Raw genomic sequence first — 22842 nt, forward strand, 5'->3', positions numbered from 1 at the left:
TTATCACTTGGGGAGATCAAATTGTTCTATGTCCTTATTATGAGGGTAGGTACACAAACTTATGAATGAGATAAAGTTCATAGGCTTCATGTGTGAAGAGACAGTAAATTTTACTATACACAAAATATACATACAAAGACACTCTTAGGGATCAGAGAAGGGAAGGAGTTTAAACCTTTTATACCATATATGACCAAACTAAGGCCCTGATAATATAAATCAGTTGCCTAAAATTATATAATCATATAAATGTAAGCCTGAGACTTCCTTTAAAGTTCTGGTTGATAATAAATGCTGGAAATGAGGCTCCCTGAACTGGGATTAAGTTATATTTTCCCTGTAATCTATTACTTTATGTTAACTGTTTTTCACTACTCAGCTCTCGCTCAAATAATTATTTTAAAAGATTTTCTGCAAACGGTATGTCCTCTGATCATCTTTAAGTTAGAAAATGAATTAAAATTTCCTTGAGAAGAAATTTTTCTTCTACTTAGTATCACAACTATCATTTGAAACTTACTATCAGGTTTTTCAAATAGTTTTATATGAATGCGCAGTGAAAAAAGATGACCCTTTCCATGAAGTTCTGATGGTGCATAAGTGCTGGAACAATCAAGGGAGAGTAGAAGAATGAGACCATTGGAAATACTTCAACATCTTGTGAATTTGCCAAACGCTGAGTCAAAGATACATGAGGGAAGAAATCATTTGCTTCCTGCTCATGATTTGAGCCATCTTCTGCTCACTCAGCCTTTTCAAAGAAGGAATTGCAGTAGCTGGAGCCACTGAGCAGTTGGAAGCCACAGTTTATCTTTGGGTGGTTAAAAATCAATCGCAGTGAGGAAGAAACAGGGACAAATAGAAAGCACTGGTCTGGCCAAATAGCAACAACAAATAACAGTTTTAAAATGTCATTGGCAAGGAAAGAAAAAAATACAAACAAGACAGATAAAAAAAGGACTATTAAAAAGCAGGAACAGATGTAGATAAAATAAAAATAAATGAACAATTAAAATATTTAATTATAACTCAATATCAAATATCTTGGCAGCTTTCCAGGGAAGAGACAAAACAAAAAGATATTTACATGTTTAGAAAAGCTTGGATTTAGGAAAATATCATGTTTTAAAAGAAAGTAAATCTAAAGTATTTAATCAAGTTATGTGGGCACCTAAAAGTGGAAAAAAATACAATGAGCTAAATTAACCAATGATACTATGACTGAGAGCAACTTGGAAACCTCCTGTGATTGTCTACTAATATTCAAACAATATTGAATATAAAAATAACAGTAGGAATTAATCTATATGTGTTTGCAATTTTTAAAGTAACCCTTAATATGGTTACTGTATTCCCCAAAGATTAGTACGCCCAACAAAGGTGTACTATCTTAGAGAATTTAACTATTTAAAAATGGAAAGTAAGCTAGAATGTAAACTCTGTGAGCACAGAGATATTTCTTTTGTTCCTTGATCTATCCCACATATCCAAAAAATTGTCTCACACATAGTAGGTATTTAAAATTCAGTTGGTGAGAACTTATTTTTGGTGAGTAATAGATGTTCTAATTACATATTGCATAGTAATTAAGAATACTGGCTTAAATTTCATTTCTTTTTCAGATAATACATAGCACTAAGTTCTAATAAAAAGAACTGAAAATTATTTAGAAAAATGTATAATGGTAAGAAACAACTGAATGAACATTTAGTTGAAAACAGAAATCAAGGATAAGCAGCACACTGTAACCTCTTTCCTCCTGAAGGTGTTTACAACACATATAACAGGATCTTAAGTTTAATGATGACAAAAGGCTGAAAACAAAGTCAAGGGAGAAACTACCTCCATTAAGCTGTGGCTCCAAAGGACTCTCAGATTTAGATGAATTAGAAGTAAAATCATATTTACTCCTGAGAAAGGATTGCAGAGCTCATGAAAGACATCAACTGCCACAACGAAGAACTTCATTGAATCCTAAGCAAGCCCTTAGTAAGAGAGGAGTGAGGAAAGGAGGCAGAGAGGGAGAGGGAAGGAGACAGACAAAAGGAGGGAGAAGGAAGGAAGCAATTCATTCTCACTTAGACACATCACAAAGAAACTGCAGTTAACAAAGACAAAAAGAAGATGTAGAACATAGCCAGAGAATTAAAAAAAAAAAAGAATTTTAATGGAGTAACAGATACATGGACACCAACAAATGGAGTGTAGCAATATGAAAAATAGTAGTATATTTTCATTAATTTGAGCTGATTGTCAGGATTTCAGAGATTCAAGATTCACTTATTAGAAACCAATTAAGGAAAATCAACCCACGGATAAAGGAGAAAAACTTACAAGATCATTTAAATAAGGACAGAAAAAAGCACTTAGAAAATTTTTTTAATTTACTGGTGAAAATGGATTTTTGTTTTATAATCCCCTTTATATATTTCAATAAGAATTCTGTTTCTTACAAAATAATTGAAATAGCCAGGTATACCGGGGTTGATGTTCTGGTTTGTAATTAACTCTCTGTGCAATTGAAATCACAACAAAATTATATAGGGTTTGACATGTGCCGGCTCCCTTTTAGACATTCTCAATACATTTAACTTATTTAACCCCCTTCCAAAATATAAGTATATATAGTATACCCCATTTACAGGTGAAAGATCTGAGTTCTAGAAAGTTTAAGTACTTGTCATATCTTGCAGAGGTAAGTGGGAAAGCCTAGATGTGATACATACTCATCCTACATAAGAGCTCTCATATAGCATTGCCTGACTTATCTTTCTGATCAGAAAATGTGAGATATTAGTATGTACCCCTAGAGTTATTTTAGAAAATTAGATAAAATAACATTAGTAAAGCATACGGCCCACAGTCTAACCAATATCATAACCACAACATAAGTCAGCACTGGAAATATACAGAATCACAGGCTGAAACATGATACTGATTCTCAGCATTTGCCTTCTAGTTGAAATTCAAAGTCACTATACATGATATAATTAGTAAACAAAATAGATATCATTTTCTGCTCAAATAGATGACAGCAATGGATCATAACAGTTATGTTAAAGTTTTAAAATAACTGTATGCCTACTTTCCTATTCAGCACACACAATACTCTATATTGCTCTTTGGCACTCATTGTTTTCTACTTCATGTTAGTAAGTAATCAGTAGTGCCCCTTTATCTATGGGGAATATACATTGTTCTGAGATTCCAGTGGATGCCTGAAAACTCAGATAGTACTGACCCTATATATGTTATATATTTTCCTACACACAACATACCTATGGTAAAGTTTAATTCATAAATTAGACACTATAAGAGATTACCAACAATAACTAATCATTAATAAAATAGAACAATCATAACAAAATAATGTAATAAAAGTTATGTGTATGTGGTCTCTCTCTCAAAATATCTTACTGTGCTGTACTTTCTTTTTCAATTAAAGGAAATACTTGATGGCTTCTTTTTGGAATATCTAAATTGCCAGCATTGTTACACTTGTGCTTTGGCATTATTAAGTAAAATAAAGGTTACTTGAACACAAGTACTGTGATACCACAACAGTCAACCTGATGTCCAAAATACTTACAAAGTGACTAATGGGATGGTGGTATATATGCAGTGTGGAGACACTGTACAAAGGGGTGATTTATGTCCTGGGTGGGAAGGAGCAAGATGGAGGGAGATTTCATCATGTTACTCAGAATGGCATGCAATTTAAAACTTATACATTGTGCCCTGGCTGGGTAGCTCCATTGGTTAGAGCACCACCCCAATATGCCAAGGTTGTGGGTTCAACCCCTGGTCAGGGCACGAACAAGAGTCAACCAATGAATGCATAAATAGAGTAGAACAGCAAGTTGATGCTTCTCTCTCTTATTCCCTTCCTTGCTCTCTGTAAAAAATCAATTCAAAAAAAAAACCTGATGAATCGTTTATTTACGAAATTTTCCTTTTAATGTTTTAAGATCATGGCTGATAATGGCAGGTAACTGGAACCCCAGAAATAAAACCTTGGATAAGGGGGACTACTGTATATATCAAGAAACCTGATTATCTGCGTGAGATTTTAAACCCTTTAACATTCTAAAAGTGAGCTGGGGATAATAAGTGATCAATTTTGGAACTTCCAATGACTTCTAGAGTGATTACCTATTAATAATAATACTAAGTATATAGTGATTGACTAAAAATAGAATCAATTAAGATGAGCACAGTAAGAAAACCAAGACTGGGCCTTTAACTGATAATTTAAAACTTTAAGCAGAAAGAAAACAGAGGTCTTTTCTGGGTTTTTTTTTTGTTTGTTTTGTTTTGTTTTTTAGTTATTATGCCAACATTTCCTGAGGACAATGTAGGGGATTTGAATTCCAGCCATAATAGGTAGGCTGTAAGCAGGCTCCAGAAACCTTTTAAATATCTTTCGTATGTTCTTCTAAACTGATATAAATTGATATTGTGTTTTTACATAGAATATGATATTTGTGGTCTATTTTGGTATCAGTAACAGAAAGAAAGAGATACAGTTACAAAGTATTTTGAATATGGGAGGATAACCCAGGTGGAAACTATTCTTTAGCATAAATCAGATGGATTGGAGTTCCCTAAGCATTTTCACATTCATTTTAAAAATGCCTAACTGCAGTCTTTAAAGCAATGTTGCACCTGCTAATGTCACACTGAATACCATATGCATATGCAAGCTCTCTCTTTAGGATTCTCTTCTAAAATCGGTGATATTCTACCCTAGAGATAGGAAATTCTAGGAGAAAAATACTGAGAATAAGACGTTTTCGTTATTTAAAAGCAGATGTGCTTTTCAAAGACAGTTTATTTCTCACCATGCCCATGGCTATGCAATTAAATAAAATCTGGGCTATATTAAGGGGAGGAAAGCATACCCATTACAGACAACAAAAATGTTTTAGCTAACTAGTTAATCTCAGAAAGGTACATCTATAGGCCTCAGTAGACTTTCTATAGAAAGCTAGAGAATAATCTCCAAGAACTTGGCAAGGCAGTCAAACTCTGATGATGAAACCAACATGTATCAATATGTTATGAAAAACTTTAATGATATGATGAAGTAATAACACACTATGAAAGGTTGCACTGTTTGAGAATGAGGAAACCAAAGAAATAAACAAGTCCAACAGAGAAAGTTTTAAAGACTCCATAATAAACAAACCAAGAGACTTTATGCTTTGAAGCACCAAAGAACTTAAATTTATAAAACAATTAAAATCAATAATTGATTTCACAAATAAATTAAGGCTTCACAAATAGGAAAAAATTCACCAAGTGAAATTGCTGGAAAAACTCCCAAGGGAAAGTAAATGTTTATTTTCACATTCATGTTGCATAATATATTTGTTTCTTTTTTAAAATCAAAACCACATTTAACTGAAAATTGTGTTTATATAATTTAATTAATACAATGAACTCTATAGAATTAATTGTAAATTCTGAGTTAAAACTTGTGAAGATCTATCCACAGACTTGAGCAGTTTTATTAAGTAGGTATTTTGGTCACTGCTACATACTAAGACAGAAATTATAATAACAGTTTATTTAAAATAAGAATAAATATATTATTCTTTAAAATTTGCATTAGCAAATTTTAGAAAAATTTAGAAAAATTTGCATTTAGAAATTTATTTTCCTTGCTATGCTTATGAGAGAGCAAAGATTATGACACCTTCCTTCCTGACTCCAACAATCAATTCCTCTGCTGATTCTGGTCATGTTTCCTCTATGCCATTCAAAAATTAAGAAATTATAGCAATAATTTCTAGAATACAAATTGATTATCTAGAATTTCTTTAAAACGGGCACTTACAAATCATGATGTTTATAGAAATGTATTCCAGAGAGTAAATTCAGTGGATTTCCAAAATTAAGTCTGGTTTTTTAAAATTAGGTATTTATATTGAATTTACAATCACCTTTTATTATGCAAGTTGTGCCCTCTAACAAGAACAACCTCTTTGAGGTCATAATTTGATAGGTTTAGTATTAGAGTCTTATTTCCAAAGAGTAAGTTTTGATATTGAAAAGATGATAGACTTGAGTTTCTTAATTTATGTATATAAAGACTATGATTTATTTTTAGTATGATTTTTGATGAATCCAAATAATATCTTCAGTATTTTGGAGTTGTTTGTTTCAGATATATGATGTCCATTTTTTTTTAACCTTAGCTAGAAAGCATCTGGTTTGTTTCTTAATCACAGTTAGACCATTGAAACATCAGTGCCGAAGTAAAGGCACTATATTCATAACTCTACTATTTATTACCTAAATTGTTATTACATTAACATATTTACACAACCATTAGCTACAAAATGCTGATATGCTAATTAAACAGATGAACATAAACATTAAAAGATGATAAAAATCGCTCGTTGATTTTTTTATATTTAGTAATTGAGCTTTCTTTTGTAAATTTCATTTTGCTTTTAATTATATCCTAACAAGTAGTGATTATGACGTGTAACTACTTTTGGAAAAAAAATGACTTAAATCGACCTACTCTAATTTTATTCATTATCTCTAACTGTTATTAAAACCTGTATTTGACATATGTGAATATTATTTGATCTTTTCAAACCACATTCATTCTCATTAAGAAAGCCCCAAGACATTTTCTTTCAGAATATTTTTCAAATATTCAAAGATTTTACTAGTTATGTAAAATGTGACAACACTTTCAAGTTCTTTATTACGGTTTCCTTCTACGGGAAGAACCAATTATTCCACTCATATTAATGCTTAGTTTTGAACTCAATATTTAAGCAGTTAGTATCTGTATCTTTAAATTAATACATTCATATTCCTAATGTAGTTTTAATCATACAAAAGGAATAGAAACTGTCTTTTGGGTGCATTAGCGTTAAAGGTAAAGACTGTTTATTTGATGTTAAAGCTCAATTAAATTACAGTTTAGGAAAAATGAAGGTAAGTTTTTGACACTCTCTTGGCTGAATTTAATTTCTAGTTCTTCATGAAAGAAGGTAACTAAAGAAACATTCACATAACTTTTCAAAGGAAGCATGTCTATTTTAGACAAATTATACGTGTTTTTATATTTTTATACCCAGTAATTGCTGACAATGATGTTCGTATAATGACACCTAATCCAGTAAAATCATTTGAACTTCAGTATAAGCCCTTTAACTTTGAATTAAATAATACACTCAGCTGTGAAAATTGTTTTAAGCGCTGACAAATATATTTATATCTATCAGTCTAGACAGGTACAGACAATGCTGTTTATGCTATGATTGATGTAGAGATTATCATTTTTAAATGGATTTGTCTGATATCTTAGCAATATTAGAAAGTGCATGTGCTATGCCTTGAGATATTTATACTACTTTAAAAGTAAATGCTATTACACTTTCAAGTCCACAAAACACCTTTGAAGAAAATTAAAATTAATTTATTCACATGATGTTTAATCTGGTTGGCTCATAATAGTAATACAGCTGCATTTCATAAATCCAAATGCATTATTCTTATGTCTTTGTTTAGGACCAATTTGGTAAATCCACTTATAAGTTTCACGGTAAATAAAAGTAAACATGTTGATGACAGGAACCTAATGGTCAGATAAGATAAAGGGATATGCTAGAGGGTATGCCACATTTTCCATATTCCTCCCAAAAATAATACACTGCTCACTGGAAAGGCCATCATAGCTCAACTACTATGACCTAGTGATGCTTTTTAGATGCATTCTGGAAGGCAACACTTATCCTTCAGGGTTAGTAAATTCTCCCAGCCCACACTACCTTGCAAGGGAAATAAGTGAGTGATATATCCTAGAAAAACTACACCTAACGTGAGACAGGCCTAAAGTAAACTTCCATTGATAAAAACAAACCAATGACGACAACAACAACAACAACAAAACACTTCATTAATCACACAACCTCTATAAAACCCTACTCTGACTGGTAGACTACAGTGATGCTTGGGGTCTACAGAATCAGTGTCCAGTAATCCCTGAGAACCCTGAATTTTTTTTTTTTTTTTTTTTTTTTTTGGTAATCCACTGTTAGGCTACAAGTTCCATTAAGATTACTAGGGAGGATGCCCACCAGTATAAATTTTTGGAGGAGTTGCAAGTAACTTACTTCAAGGTACATGGCCTCTCATATCAAAGGGGCTGTAGTCCTGTGAACTGGAGCTCTCCTCATAAATCTGTTTATGATAGCGACAGTAGACGGTCTGTCCCTCCTGGGATAGGTGATTAAATCTTAATTGATGAATCCTCTTTAACATTCAAGACTTTCTAAATCTGTTGATATCTTCCTCTACAATAATAAAGGAAGACTGAGCATTTCAACTTCATATAGTATAGGTTATAGTTGGGTTCATATGTCAGTCTACTGACCAGGCAAACTTAAAGAGACATTCTTAACCTTTCAAGCTAAAACACTCAATCCAGAATCTCTGCTTTAAAAGGTTAATTATCAATAAATCTGGCCTAATCCAACTTTATATTTCCTTCTATCTTCATCCCACAATCATAAAATCCATTCCCACAGTTATTTCTAAGTAGTCTACCTATATAAATTGGCTAAAACATGCAAACATTTTGCTGTATGTCACACCTTCTAATGGGTCTTATTTGGAACTTCAGTCTCTAGAGCCTGCTCTAAAGTCTGGATATAGTTCTAAAATAGAGCTCAGTGAGCTATAGCACCTGAAAGAAATCTTGTTTCTATAAATAAAATTCTGTTAGGAAACACTCATCTATTTGTATTTATTATCTATGGTTGCTTTTGCACTGCAGTAGCAGTATTGAGTAATTATGACAGAAATCATATAACTTGAAAGCATAAAATATTTATTTCCTGTATTTTTAAGAATGTGTGACAAGCTTAGATGTTGTCCCTTCAGTCCCTACATCAAGAAAAGGACGGACAGACTGAAAATCAATGATTTTTCTTATAGACATCAGCAATCAGAAGTTTCAGGGTAAAACACCACCATAAAATCAGGAGAGACAGGCACATCCTGAAAGATACAACCGAGATCTGCTTATGTGCAACAGAAGTTACTAAGTCATAAAATGGTAAGAATACTTAAATGGTAATCATAAAGAATTGATGGAGTCTGAGTATAGGCTAATTTGAGAGTGAGGAAGCCTTGAAGGGAGACATAAATTTTGTAGGGGGATACACTTTACAGGGCTTTATTTTCAAGAACCCAACAAGGTTCTCATGGTAAAGATCATTCATGGTTCTGACAGTGGTAGAAGAATAAATATTGTGAAATAAGCCTAGAGCATGTTTCACAACAAAGGTCTACTCTCCAGGAGAAAAGACATTGCCAGGCCCTTTCCAGCTCTTTAGCCTTATTGTTTTACCCAAAGTATATGTTGGAGGGTGGGGGTAGTGGTGAGGCACAAATGATATAATCAACAGAAGTTAAACCTTCAAGGAAGGAAATTTGAAAAATGCAGCCAATGCAAGGAGTACAAGGCAGGGGAGAAGAAAGTGATACCACTGGAGAAATATGAAGTCATGTTCTGAAGCCATAGATTCACTAAATAATGAAATTTAATTATATTAGGGACTATTATTTCTCCCTCAAGATCTTAACAAAACACAAAAAGGACACCAGAATAATAGTAAAAAATTATTCCTGAAAGATTTGCTATGCATAGACTCTGAGGAAGAGAATTTATGGAAGCCCAAATCAACAAAGGTGACAAAAACTAGAAAAGTGGATGATTGTTAAGCTTATAGCGCATATAGTTACAGCAAATATTTACCAAGGATCAATACTTATTTTAACATGAATTCTGGGGTTCCCATTTGCCTCATTTGCCCCATTTGCCTCATTTCCTATACCCAAAACATTTCTGCACACTCATTGAAAATCTGTTTGCCATAGATGTACAGGTTGATTTCTCAGTTCCATTCCAATGATGTATCTTTCTATTCTTGTGCCAGACCCACATTGTTATAATTACTGTTGCTTTGTACTAAATTTTAAAATTGGGTAGGGTGAATATTCTCACTGTATTCTTCTCAGTATTGTTTTGGCCATCAGGGTTCCCTTGCTATTTCATATAAATTTTAGAATCAACTTTTCAATTTCTGGAAATAAGTCAACAACAAGGATTATGCCAAAGATTGTGTTAAATCATTAACTCTATTAGGAAATTACTACCAACTTAACAATGTTAAGTATGTGGACCAGTCAACAAACATAGAATGTATTTCCATTTATTTAGATCTTCTTTTATATCTTTCAACAAAAGTAGTTTTCAGAGCATAAGTTTTGTACTTCTTAAGTGGAAGATTTATTCTTAAGAATTCTAATCTCTTTGATGCCATTGTGAGTAGAATATTTTCCTTAAGTTTAATTTTTGGATACTTCATTGCAAGTGTATATAAATGTAATTGATTTTTGTATGCTTATTTTATGTCTGGCAGCTTTGCTGAAGTCATTTATTATGTTTAATTTTTTGTAAAATATATATATTTTCTTTATATAAGACCATATAACCTGCTGGATGAGAAAGTTTTATGTCTTTCTTCCTAATCTGGATACCTTTTACTCCTTTTTCTTGCCTAGTTGTCCTATTTAGAAACTCAAGTAGAATGTTAAATATAGGTGGCAAAAGTATGCGTTTTCATCTTGTTCCTGATCTCAAGGGGAATCATTTAGCCTTTTGTCACTAAGTATGATATCATTAATTAAAATGTGAGTTAGAAAGTACTTAATGTAAAAGAAATATAAAGAAGCAATAGAAGAATACAAAATCTATAAGATACTGAAAAGTAAAATGGCAAACTTAAATTTAAGTAATCATACATGTGAATGAATTAACCCAAACCAATTAAAAGGCACAAATTGCCAGTCCAGATAAAAAATACAACCCAATAATATGTTTTTTATGGGAGAAATACTTTAAAGATACAATTTCTATAAAGGCACAAATAGAATAAAAGTAAAGCATTTAAAAAGATATATCATGCAAAGAGCAACTACAGAAAAATTGGAGTAGTTATGTTTCTGAACAAAAGGGGCATCATGTGCCTACCACTCAACACAGGCATATTCCAAAGACAAAGGTTGGTAAGAAAGGAAAAAAGCCTTTATTAAGATGTTGGACATTTTGGGGCAACAGGGGGCTTGCCAGCTCCAGGCTCCTCTCGTCAACAAAGCACAGAAAAAAAAAATCTTTCCCAAAAAGACTGAAACCCAAAACCATGCCCAGAAAAAGCATCCATCCTTATCTGTCCTTTGGACCACTAGGCAGACAGCCCCCTCCAGCTTCAAGCTCCCTGGAGTCTGTGCAGATGGCCTGCTACACCATCACCACACTGCAGCTTCCCGCACTGGTAGCCTGGGGCATCTGCCAGCCACTGCAGCTGGCCATGCAAGGGCTCTGTCCATGACACCCAGAGCCCACCACCTAGCCACACAGTTTCCACAGACCACAGGGCCCCATGAGTGCTCTGGTCCACACATCCATGTGTGGATCCCAAAGGAAGAGAAGAGGAGAGTCTCTTCTTTCCCTACATTTAAATCTTCTGGCACAAAATTCTGTACACTCCAGAAGGGTTCAGCTTCCCATGCAATCCCATCCTTTTCCCAGGCTAGACTGGCAGGTATGTACCTCCCCATACCGCCATGTTCCAGAAGGGAATAGGAGAGTTTTCACTAGCCTTGTGAATGCTCCATGCAAAGTTTCCTCCTGCTATATGTCTGCCCAGAGCCAGGGAAATCTTTCACCATGGATTGCATCCCCACTGCCTTTGGTGTTTTCTGTGACCCTTCCCCAACTCCAGGGTCTGGCTGGGCCATCTGGCCAGATCTACCTGTATCAGTTATACTAATATTAAAAAAAAAACGTTTAAAGTATTATTATAGATAAAAGGAGACTGACTAATCAATCAGAAAGATAACAGCAATTACAAATGTTTATACACCTAATAACTAGGTACCAAAATACATAAAGCAAAATTGAACAAAATGAGGGGAGTAATAGATGATCCAACAATAATAGTTAGATAATTTGATATTTCACTTTTAATAACAGGATAACTAGAGACAAGATCACCAAGCAAATAGAACACTTGGATAACATTATAAAATTGTTAGATCTAACAAACTTCTATAAAACTCTTTACTTAAGAGCAAAAACTATAAATTCTTCTTAATTGCACATGGAAATTTCTTCATGATAGACTGTACACCATGCCAGAAAATATATCTTAATATATTTAAAAGGACATAAATAATATAAATATGTTTACTGAGCATATAGAACAAAACCAGAAGTCAAAAATAGGGAAAAATTTTGGAAGCACAAGTATGTAAAAATTAAACAGCATATTTGTAAATAGTCATTGGATGAAAGAAGTAATCTAAATGGAAATCATAAAATTCTTAGTGAAGAATGAAAATAAAGACAATAGACTAAAATATATGAGATGCAGCTAAAGCATTGTTTATACCAAAATATATAGCAATAAATACCTATATTATGAATTAAAAAGATCTCAAATCACTAACCTAAACTTTTACCTTAGGATACTAAAAAATAAGAGTAGAAGATCAAACTTTAAACCTGCATAAAATATAATAAAGTTTTATGTTGTAAGTTAATAAAAGAGAACAGAAAATCAATGACAACAAAAGATGATTCTTTGAAATATACAAATAAGTAAAAAGTCTTTAGCATTTTAATCATGAAAGAAAAAAAGAAGATTCAAATCATTAAGCTGAGAAAAAAGAGGACCATACTATTACCTTAGAGAAATAAAAAAGTATATAATAGAATATTATAAAAAGTTGCATACTACAAAACAAATTTGATAACATTAGATAGAATGGACAGGTTCCCAAGAAGTTACAAAGTACTAAAACTAATTTTATTTATTTCTATTTACTTAATTTAAGAGAGGGGAAGGGAGGAAGAGAGAGAGGAGCATCCATGTGTGGTTGCCTCTTGGGCACCCCGTTCTGGGGACCTGGCCCGCAAACCAGACGTGTGCACTGACTGGGAATTGAACTGGTGACCCTTTGGTTCATAGGCCAGCACTAATCCACTGAACTACACCAGCTACAACTGAAACTGATTTTTAGAAGAAATAGACAAACAGACTAGACCTATAACAAGTGATTAAAACGGCAATTAAAAATCTGCCCACAAAATAAAGCACAGGCTCAGATAGCTCCACAGCCGAATTCTACCAAACATATGAAAATAAATTAATTCTAATTCTTCATTTAGTTCCCCTCAAAACAAAGAAACATTTCCTAACTTCTTTTATTACCCTGATAATAAAACAGATAGCGACATCGCAAGAAAACTACCGAACACCAAACCCAGTGAGATATAAAAATAATTACATACCACATACAATTACATACTCCAGGGTTGCAATATCGGTGTAACATCTAAAAATTAATTAATGTAATATACCACATTAATAGAATAAAAGGCAAATCATATAATTATATCAATAAATGCAGTAAAAACATCTGACAAATCCAATACCCTTTCATTAAAAAAATACCCAACAAACTAGAGAGGGCAACTTCCTCAATCTTATCAAGGGTGTCTATGGAAAACCCACAACTCATAATCAATGGACTCTGGATCAATGGACAGTGTCTTGTACCTCAGTGGTAACAGGAAACACAAAAGAAGGCAAAAGTTATATTGGTCCCAGTTAATCTTGTAGTATCAGAAAATTTGAAAAATGAAATCACAATGATTTGGGTATGTCAAACAGACACACGGGAGCCAAGCAAAAGAGCTTCCAATCCGCAGTTGCCCATAGTTGCAGTCTTCTGAATCATCCAAGTAGTCTCTGTGGAGGAATGTTCAAGATTAACACAAAATTTACTCTACTCACTCAGTCATTTTAGATGTGACAGCCAGACAGTACACCTGCTCACTCAGTGGAAGCTTAGGACGTCTGGATTTTCCCAAAACCAAAATCGCCTTTGAAAGGAAAGGCATTTCAGACCATCGATGAGATGAGATTCAGGAAAATATGATGGGGCAGCTCATGGTGACTGGGAGAACTGTGTGAGGTCCCAAGGTGCCCTCTTTGAAGGGAACTGAGGCACCATTGTCCTATGTACAATGTTCCTTTTATCTTGCATGTTCTTTAATAAATGTCTCTATTTTTCATAGCACATGGCTGGATACCTTCTGGACAGACCTTGTATATTTATATCTATGGTTGGTTACCTCTCTTTCCAAATGAAGTAAATAACCAAAGTTCTGCTCCAACTGCTAATCTTAGTGTATATTTATTACTTGTTCTGGCACATCTATCTTATTAAGGCATATGGCCTATTCACCCTATATAACTAGCATTATGCTATAAATATAATGGATCAAAATGATATTCTGTGGAATTTAACATAATCAAAGGTCTCTGGACCACATTTCAACAGAGAGCAAGAAAGTTAATACAGCCCTAGGGGTAAGACAATAAATGTGTACTGTGATCTTTGACATGTAAAAATGTAATGCATTTTATCATCCCAGTTAATGAAGATTTTAAATAAGTTTTCTTTACCACTGGTTGCATATCAAGGGTCAATCCCAGGAAATTAGGAATGTAGGGAAAGAAGAATAATCTGGAAAAATATCAGTCAGCACAAAGAAATTTTTTATGATGCCATCCCCTGCTTTGTGACAAGCTGATTTCTTAATCTCACAGAATCCATTTAAAGAGATGATTGAACTACATTTTGAAAACAAAATACATTTGTAGAAGAGAACAATTTATTTACTTGTTTTTGTTTTCAAACAGTCAAACCTTGCCTCTGAAGAATCCATAATCCTACTTTTGTGAGTCACATATATGCGTGTCCAATGGCTCTTACAGTGTCTTGTACCTCAGTGGTAACAGGAAACACAAAAGAAGGCAAAAGTTATATTGGTCATGGTGAAGCAATGCACTGTCAACTCAGTCTATAAGCACCAACATGCTATAGAAGCAGCAGCTTGTGTGAGTCTCTTTGCAGTGACAACATTGTCAGCAGTTACTTGTGGCTGCAAGGATAGAGGAAGCCAGTACTAAGGTTGCTCTGTAGAGACCAAAACATGTATGCTTAGCTATTGTAGTTCATTAACTGAATCTGGTACATCAATAGTTACCTGAAAACTTTTGAAATCCAACATGCAAGATGATAAAAAAAAATTCCCCAATTTGTCTTCATAATGTAATTTGGGGGGGATGGTTAATGGCAATAAATGCTAATATCGACCTCACAATTCTCATGATTCTCAAGTCAGGATACTAAGTGGTCTTACTTGCAACATATGTCCAACTAAATACCAAGCCCTGCTCTTTCTCAATTATTTCTGAAATAAATCCATTGTTTTCTACCTTCATTGTCACTACCATTACCTGTTACCCATCATAACCAAGAGCTTACTGATTTATCTATCAGCTTCAATACTTTTACTACTTCTATACATTTTAGAACGATAGTACATTATTTATTTTTTTCAAACATAAACAAAATCATGGGACAATATTTATGCATTCAAAACTCTAGACCTCATAAGTGATTTTCTGCTTACAGATGGAATATTGTTTTATTTCAGAAGACATTAGTTCTTCTAATTAGTTCTTACCTACACATGCAATAGGTAAACAGAGAGAGTGCAGATTTATGGGGTTAATGTAGGTAAAAAAATTCTAAAATATTAAATAGTTCATTTTCATTATCAGGCAATACATAAATCAGTTAACAGTTTTTGCTTCTATAAAGGAATAGTTCAGGTTTTGACTCTTTAATATATAAAAAGCTTGATCTTGGTAATTTTCTCTGAAATAGTGTCATCTTAACCATCCAATTTTGTTGCTCTCAGTTATAAATGTAAGAGGATATATAGCTCAATAGAAATGGATGATAGTAGAAAAATGTGAGGTAAATTAGTGGCAAAACAGTAATAATGACAACAAGTAACAACAACAATAATTTTGCCATAAATTCTAACCACTGACTCCAAGGACTGACACCAAGGGCAGCCTTATAAACAGAGTAAAGATCACAAAAAATAACTTGGTGAATGTACATATATTTAATATCTAAACATTTTTAATTAAAGTAATAACTATTCCAAAATGCATTATTAATATTTTATCTTAAAAATATCAATACATATGAACTATCTAAAAGTAGACAATGTATCTTGTATGAACAATGTGAAACAGAAAAATTTCTTTTAGGTAGAATTTAATGTGGTATTAACCTAGAAAGCATAAAGCACAATTCAAGCCACATCCAAAACCATGGGGCTGTACATTCAGTCACTGGGGATGAATGTAGTATGCTTGTGAACCTCGGAATAGAAATCCTTTAGAGTTCCATTAAGGGCTACTATAAAATTCATATAAAGGCTCCTAAGATGGAGCAAAATATTTTCCCCTTTTTAGGTCTTCACTTTGCTTTTTCTCTTTATGTTTATTTTTTAATTTTTAATTTTCTGATTAGAATCCATTGAAAATTTGATATAGTTTTTCATTTCCATGTTTTTCTCCCTATGTCATCTTATCTTTTAAAATTTCTCACTGTTTAGTTAGCAGCCATGATATATTTACATTTTCACATCTCAGGTTTTAATTTTTAATTTTTATTTTTGAGATTTATTTTACAGCACTCAAATTCCAAATAAATAACCTGCTACTTTGGTCTTCGGGGAAAAAAAATCATGTTATTTTAAAGTATTTTGAAAGTTTTCACAAGACTTTAGAGGTTTCATCATTATCATTTGCACAAAAACGTTTCCTTTCATCTAGCAAAAAAAAGCATTTGCATTTTATAATATTATTTAATATATAATTTTTTAGAACTAATTTCTTTTTTACTGAGTTTATCAAAGTAGTAGTTAAATATACTCTTTAAAATATGTATCTATATGTTTTGGGAAAAGAAGGACAAAAGTAAGGGTACTTCTCTTCCCCCTCAACTTATGCCAAACAAAGCTACCCATTTTGGCAATCTCTGAGAAATAAAAATCTGACGAATAAACATCAGACTTTCCTCCTGCTTCTTCACTTCGTTGATACCATTCCCCAGGTCAGTTCTTACTAAATCACCCCTTATCCAGCAACACAAATCCTCTAATATAAAGATAGTGATAATAATGATAAAAGGTACTGACTTGACATCTATCCAATATAAGCACCATACATTTTGAAAACCTAGTAGATAGCCCCTGGAATTAAGTTCTTTATACACAAGGAGTAGGTATTATTTTTTTGGTCCCCTGTCTAGCTATTAGCTTTAGCCTGCTTTAATCTAAGCTACCTTGTCGTGGTCCACAAATAGCTATATAAAACAATAAAAGATAAGAGCTTTTCAACTTCTCAACTAACCAGAAGGCAGCCTGCAATTATCTAAAAATAAAATATGATTTGATACTTACAGTGCACATGTCATCTACCTGGAAAGTTGTCATTTTATAACTTAGAACATGCATTTTGTGTTTCATTATATAAATTTGAAGTGTTTTACTTCCACTTGTACTTTTTGACACAAATTGCACTAATGCTCTGCCTTGTAATCATATAACATTCTTTTGATTTTCTTTTTTCTTTATTTTCTACTTAAAACTAACTGATTGCCAAAGCAAAAAAAAAATAATAATAAATCAGATTTTTTATGTCATCTTGTTGCATGTGATCATTTTAGTATAAATTTAATTTAAATTCAAATGTTTGCAACATATTGAAAATTTTATTATAGAAAATTTACAATGAAATAAATCACAAGTATCCATAAAGTTTTCACAGAGTCCTCTGGCCTCCTCAGGCAACAGATACTGGATTCATGAAGATTCAGTAACTCACTCAAGTTCAAACTGTGTCCATGTTGGTACTGTTACACAACAAGCTATAATAATATGTCTACTTTTTTGGTGTTATTTTCATATAATTGTGAATCCACAAGCATTTGTTAATAAATAATACAGAGAAATCCCATGTATCCTTTCCCCAATTTCTCGCTAATGGTAATATCTTGCAAAGGGATAGTATAATATATTACTTTATTGACACATACAGTCAAGATACAAAACATTTTCACCAGCCCAAGGATTCTTCATGCTGCTCTTACATAGCCACCCCCACTTCCCTCACACCCTAACCTTTCTTAACCTCTGACAACTCCCTCCTCTTCTCAATTTCTGTAATTTTATTGTTTTGAGAATTTTATGTAGATGGAATCAAACAGTATTTAAATTGGGGGATTTTTAAATTAACATTATTCTATGGAAAGTCATAGAGGTTGTTGTGTGTATTTGTCCCATTTGATAGCTAGCATTCTATGGTATAGACGTGCCAATATTTGTTTAACTACCTGTTGAATGACATTTGAATTGTTTCCAGTTTTTTGTTCAGGTGAATTAGGTTAATTATAAAATTTCGTGCATGATTTCTGTGTATAGTTAAGTTTTCTTTTCTCCAGGATAAATTCCTAGAAGTTCAATTGCTACAATCGCTAGATTGTGTGGTAGTTACATGTTTAGTTTATTATGAAACTACCAATCTGTTTTGCAGAATGTCTACAATTTTCCATTTCAATCAGCAACATATGAGTGATTCAGTTTCTCTATGTCTTCACCAGCATTAAATGATGTCATCATTTTTGTTTTAGGCATTCTAAAAGGTATGTAGTGATAGTGCATTGTGATTTTAATTTCCATTTACCTAATAGCTAATATACTGAATATCTCCTCATGTGCTCATTTAACATACTTATATTTTCTACAGTGATATCTTTCATGTCTTTTGCCAATTTTCTAATTAGATTTTTTTGCTGTTGCTATCTGAGAGCTCTTTATATATTCTAGATATTAGTCTTTTGTTGATTATGTGATTTACAATATTTCTTCCAGTTGGAACCTTATATTTTCATATCCTTAATAGGCTCATTTACAAAGGAAAAGTTTTTAATTTTGATGAAGTCCAATTTATCCATTTTCCTTTTTATGGGTCGTGCTTTTGGTGTCAAGTCTAAGAATTCTTTACCTGAAGATTTTCCTATGTATATTTTTAGAAGTTTTATAGTTTTTCAATTTACATTTAAGCATTTTATTAACTTTGAGGGGTTTTTTTGTATAAAGCATAAGGTTTACTATTTTCTAGATTTTACACATGTTGTTTCATCAGCCTGTGTAATTCCCTTGACTTTATTTTTGCCTAATTTCTACTTGTCTTTCGGGAATCCATTTAGGTAGCTATCTCTCCAGAAAGTCTTCCCTGAATCTCTAAATCAGGGTTAGATACTACTTATATGTGTTTTACATCCTCCAGTATTCTTCCATTAAGCTTATATTATAGAATATTAAATTATTTTCCTGTTTATCTGACTTTTTGTATTGTGTTTTAAGACTTTCAAGGAAAGGGTTTACCCTTATTCACAAATCCCAAGTGCTTAACACAGAGCACCACTAAGCAAATCTTTGTCAAATGAATAGGTGAATAAAGCTTTCTGATCCTTATACAAATCAAAAAGTACAAATAGATTATTGCTGGTTTTCTGCTAGTTCCAACCTTTATCAAGTACACTCAAAATCTTGCTCAATCTACTACTATAATCATTTCAAAATGCTTCAGGGATGTGCATAAATGGTCAAGAGTCAGCAATAATAGTACAATATATTTCCAACATCTACCACTAAGTTAAACTCTTAAGTACTATTAGGTTACTGTTTTGCCCCTTTAAAACTTTATCCAGGTAGCAGCAAAGTGTAAAATGAATTTCACAGCCATTGTACTCCTTCTCTCCTCTTATCTTTTTCTTTTCTTCAAAAGCTAAAGTTCTGTAGTAGAGTTTGATGTCCAGTATTGTGATCCCTCCTACTTTGTGTTTCTTTCTCAAAATTGCTGCTGCTATTCGGGGTGATTTATGGTTCCATATAAATTTTTGAAATGTCTGTCCTATTTCTGTGAAATACGTCATTGGTATCTTAATAGGGATTGTATTGAATCTATAAATTGCTTTGGGTAGTATGGACATTTTGATGATATTAATTCTTCCAATCCATGAGCACGGTATGTGCTTCCATTTATTTGTGTCTTCCTTAATTTCTTTCTTCAAGTTGTATAGTTTTCTGCATACAGATCTTTTACTTCCTTGGTTAAATTTATTCCTAGGTACTTTATTTTTCTTCTTGCTATATCAAATGGTCTTTTTTTCTGAATTCTTCTTCTATTTCATTGCTGGTGTACAAAAATGCCTTTGATTTCTGAATACTGACTTTGCAGATCAAAACCACAATGAGGTACTATCTCACACCGGTCAGAATGGCCATCATAAACAGATCAACAAACAACAGGTGCTGGCGAGGCTGTGGAGAAAAGGGACCACTAGTACACTGTTGGTGAGAATGCAGACTGGGGCAGCCATTGTGGAAAGCAGTGTGGAATTTCCTCAAAAAGCTGAAAATGGAACTGCCTATTGATCCAGTGATCCCTCTGCTGGGACTATACACTAAGAATCCCAAAACACCAATTCCAAAGAACCTATGCACCCCAATGTTCATAGCAGCACAATTTACAATAGCCAAGTGTTGGAAGCAACCTAAATGCCCATCAGTAGAAGATTGGATCAAAAAATTATGGTGCATTTACTCAATGGAATACTACGCAGCAGAAAGAAAAAAAGAACTACTAAACTTTGCAACAGCATGGATGGAACTGGAGAGCATTATGCTAAGCGAAATAAGCCAGGGGGTGAAAGACAAATACCATATGATCTCACCTGTAAGAGGACCCTAACCAACAATACAAAGATGCAAGGAAAATAAGACCAACAACACTGAAAGGAAAAGAAATGAACAGAGACAAGAGGGATGGAGGGAGGCAGGGACAGGGGAAAAGGAAAGGAATGGGAGGGTCGGGGAACATGTAGCAAGGTCTCATGGACAAAACCAAAGGGGAAGGATTGAGGGAGGGGGGGAGGGGGCTGGGGAAGGTTGGGAGGTAGGCAGAGACAAATGTATTTGAAAAAAAAAGAAAATAAAATGCAGAAAAGCAAAAGTCCTTTAGTATTAAAAGTCAAAGTAATTTTGAAATTTTGACTGCAACTCCCTTGAATCTATCTCAAATGAACTTGGGAAAATTTAGTTCCACTGTTGACCAGCTTCAATAAACCACTTATATCCATCAGAAAATCATGATTTTCCTGCTTTAGGGCCATCCAGCCACCCCCACAAAATTTTTTTTTTTTTTAAACCCCCACAACAAACCCAAAGAAAAAAAAAAATAAAAAAAAAAAAAAAAAAAAAAAAAAAAACTCCCCCTAATCACTTTCCAACCCAAAATCTCCTATCCGCCAAAGAAAAAATCCCCCCCCCTCCCCCCCCCCAAACCCCCCCCCCCATTAAATTTCCCCCCCCCCCCCACCCCCCCCCCCCCCCCAAAAAAACACCTTTTCTTCCCCACCCCTATAGAAAATTGCATAAAAGTTTTCTTACATATTGTCCATATTGTTTGATATTGTTAAATGTTTCATTATCAATCAGTATGGAGTCTCAAGTTTTCCTCATTATCCAAGATAGGTATTATACCAGATAGAGGTAATTATTTCACTAGACTTACATAAATATTGGGGGAAATTTCTCAACATATAAATAGGTCCTGGGACAGAAGAAGGAAATGAACCTAACACAGTATCTTCTCTCATCAAGTGTATATTTCAGAAAATTTGAACAATATTTTTATATTTAAATAATGGATACATCCCACTTCCTAAGTCAGTGTACATGTCTAAGCTCTAAATTAAAAGTAATCATCAGCTGAAAAACATTTGAACAGATGCATATAGAGACTGATATTAAAGAAAATTTTGAGAATTGCATGTATATACACAGCAATTTATCTTTAAATGGCATATTATATCACAAATTTGTTATTATTTTAGTAATAACAACTATTGACAGAACATAATAAACAAAAATTAGGTTTTAGCTTTCAAAATGTTTCATTAAGTCATAATTTTAGACTAGAAATTAAATAAATAGACCTATCAGTCTATTTTATTCTACTGTTCATTTAATTACAAAGATTGTCATCTCTATCATTGCACATGGAAATGCGAATACACATTATCCCATTTATCTATATGAATATCACAACCTACATAGAATTCCCATTTACAATACCTCAGATATTGATTAATTTATTTAATATGTATTTTTCATCAGTTCCGTATGGGCTCTCAAAATGATGAAGACCCAATCAAAATACATGATGAATTAAATGGTTCCAATAATTTAGGAAGGCAAACTAAATGTATTTAGTATTTTCAAAATGTTTTTGAATCTAGTCAACATATTTTTGTCAATGCTATACCACACTGAACACTGATGGGCCTTGCTTTCAATTCACTCCCTCCATTAAGTCAATCAGTTGGACAATGCAATATCATTAACAGTGAGAGACCTCAAATCCAAGCTATAAACGTAGGAAAAGCCTCAGCTGCTGACAGATTTTCCATCAAGTCTTATAAAACCTGATTGCAGCAATTATCTCTAACATCAGAAAGTCTTTTCAGAATTTTTTAAGACCATAATTATGCCTCAAGACATGAAAACTTCCCTGATCTCATAATCCTTAAAAAGATGACAAGGTAAGAGACAATTGGAGGATTTTCATCCTCTTTTACTCTCCTGAATAGAGAGTACCAGATTGTTTCCAAGGCTTTAGCTACGCATCTCAATGATATCGTTCCTGCCCTCATACTCTAAGATTAGGAAGGATTCACTCTGGGTAGCTCTAAGAGGGTAATACCTGAAAAATATTTCCATTTAATCAATCCATCAGTCACATCTCCCAA

The sequence above is a fragment of the Pteronotus mesoamericanus genome, unplaced genomic scaffold (genome assembly GCF_021234165.1).
Source record: "Pteronotus mesoamericanus isolate MK-2021 breed Mesoamerican mustached bat unplaced genomic scaffold, CSHL_Meso_final scaffold_21, whole genome shotgun sequence".
Classification (NCBI taxonomy): domain Eukaryota; kingdom Metazoa; phylum Chordata; class Mammalia; order Chiroptera; family Mormoopidae; genus Pteronotus; species Pteronotus mesoamericanus.